Below are 1,976 nucleotides of genomic sequence, written 5' to 3' on the forward strand. Positions count from 1 at the left end.
GGACAAAACTCTTCATTATTGAATACTTTGTTCTTAAAGTCCTCTCTACCTGTGTCTCTTGAGGAGACTACTAATTGCTGTCCCGATAAGCAGAACTGTTTTGCCTGAGGACGGTTCTTGGATATTCCAGCAGACATTTATATTTTTTTTTATTTTTTTAATGTTTATTTTTTTGAGAGAGAGAGACAGACAGAGCATGATCCGGGGAAGGGCAGAGAGAGAGAGGGAGACACAGAATCCAAAGGGGCAAATTCTCTTCATGCCTGATGTCTATCAACAGGCCAAGAATATATATTCTCCTCCGAGGAAGGGATACAAACATTGGTGAACAAGAATACATTCTATCACTGCCATGTACCGAAAAATAGAATGTAGAATGTCACATCAGCCATTTAACGGCATCTGCAACTCAACCCAGTTTATTCTTACAAAACCGAGGAAGCCGTTGAAGAACAAGAAGCCGGAGGCACTGTAAGAATGTCCTGAAGGAAACCCACGGAGCAGCAAGGAACTGAAAGCAGTTTCATTCCCGGGACGGAAGGCTGCCGGGACTGCTCCTTCTCTCCAGAAGGACATCATACGGGCGCCAGGCCTGGGATAAGAATGTTTTGTGTGGCGCCAGATGTATTCATGTCCCAGTATGGAATACACTGCAGGTGCAGGACCCATCAAGATGCCAAATACTATGTTGTATGTGCGTGGTGTCATCAAGACAATTTGCAAAAATAAAAGAGGCTTGAGGCACGGGAGCGATGCTTCGGCTCGGGAGAGTCTTAGCCCCCTGCTTTGCAATTCTCTCATCACTGCACCTTTAGGACCTGTCTCTCTACAGGAAGAAATGGAGCAAAATATATCATTTAATTTTTTTACTTTGATAATTTTAGAAATATAGGCTAAAAATTCCTTTCACTGAAACCAAAACCTACGAAAACTGTCACAAAATTAAAACAGTCACAAACTCTCTTCCAAGTCTCTGGAAAAGATAACAGCAAATTAAAGAAACTCTGCAGAGCAAAGATAAGACGAAAGAAAGAGCAAGGTTGCACAAAAGATATAAAGCACGATAGCAGAAGATATACAAAGCAGTTACAACCACATGCGCAAAAAGGCTTAATGTCCCATAATGAAAGGCAAATACTAGTTAAAAAGTAAAATCCAACTATGTGCTGCTTGAGAGTTAAACCTAAAGTAAATTTAAAAAAAAAAAAAAAGAAAGGAAAAGTCAAAACTGAGCGATTGAAATTGTAAACACAAAAAGAGGGAACAAAAATGACTATGGCCGGTGATTTCTACCTGTGTTGCTGTGTAGGACACAAGGCAAGCTTGGACATGAGTTTCTGGAGTATGAGGTCTAGCCAGAGAGAAAGCTTACATATGCCAACCACAGCAATTACAAAAATGATGTCATGATCAGAAAGGGGGCTTCAATACACAAGAATGTAATGGGAGAACTGAAGAGAATTATTGATGACAGTGAAATTACAAAAGAAGATGCTTTGTGGCCCCCCTCGGACAGAGTTAGCCACCTGGAGCTTAGAATTGTCAATGGAGATGAACACATTTCTTTTACCACATCAAAAATAGGTTCTCTTGTTTATTTTCAAAAAAGTTGTTTGTAGACCCTGCAAGAAAAATAAAAAATAGGCTCTCTTATTGACATAAATCAGTCAAAGGATCCTGAAGGCCTTCAAGTATTTTACTATTTGTTATAGGACCTGGAATGTTTAGTTTTTAGTCTTATTGGATTACAATTCAAGATGAAACCAATCTAAGTTGTATGTTTTTAAAGCTGTTTTTATATTTAATTAAGGGATGAGTTTGTCATTTATAATACTGGGATTTTTATAAATGCAGAACTTTTTTATATGCCAATTAAAAATAAGAAAATACATAAACAGGGGCACCTGGGTGGCTCAGTCAGTTGGGCATCCAACTCTTGATTTCGGCTCAGGTCATGATCTCACCTTTCCTGAATT

General features: G+C 38.9%; 1 pseudogene; it reads left to right on the forward strand.

The window, feature by feature from the left end:
- The first annotated feature begins 1,269 nt into the window (after positions 1-1,269).
- On the forward strand, positions 1,270-1,772 carry LOC109501635 (annotated as a pseudogene).
- The last annotated feature ends 204 nt before the right edge of the window (positions 1,773-1,976 follow it).

The sequence above is a fragment of the Felis catus genome, chromosome B4 (genome assembly GCF_018350175.1).
Source record: "Felis catus isolate Fca126 chromosome B4, F.catus_Fca126_mat1.0, whole genome shotgun sequence".
In the NCBI taxonomy this organism is placed as follows: Eukaryota; Metazoa; Chordata; class Mammalia; order Carnivora; family Felidae; genus Felis; species Felis catus.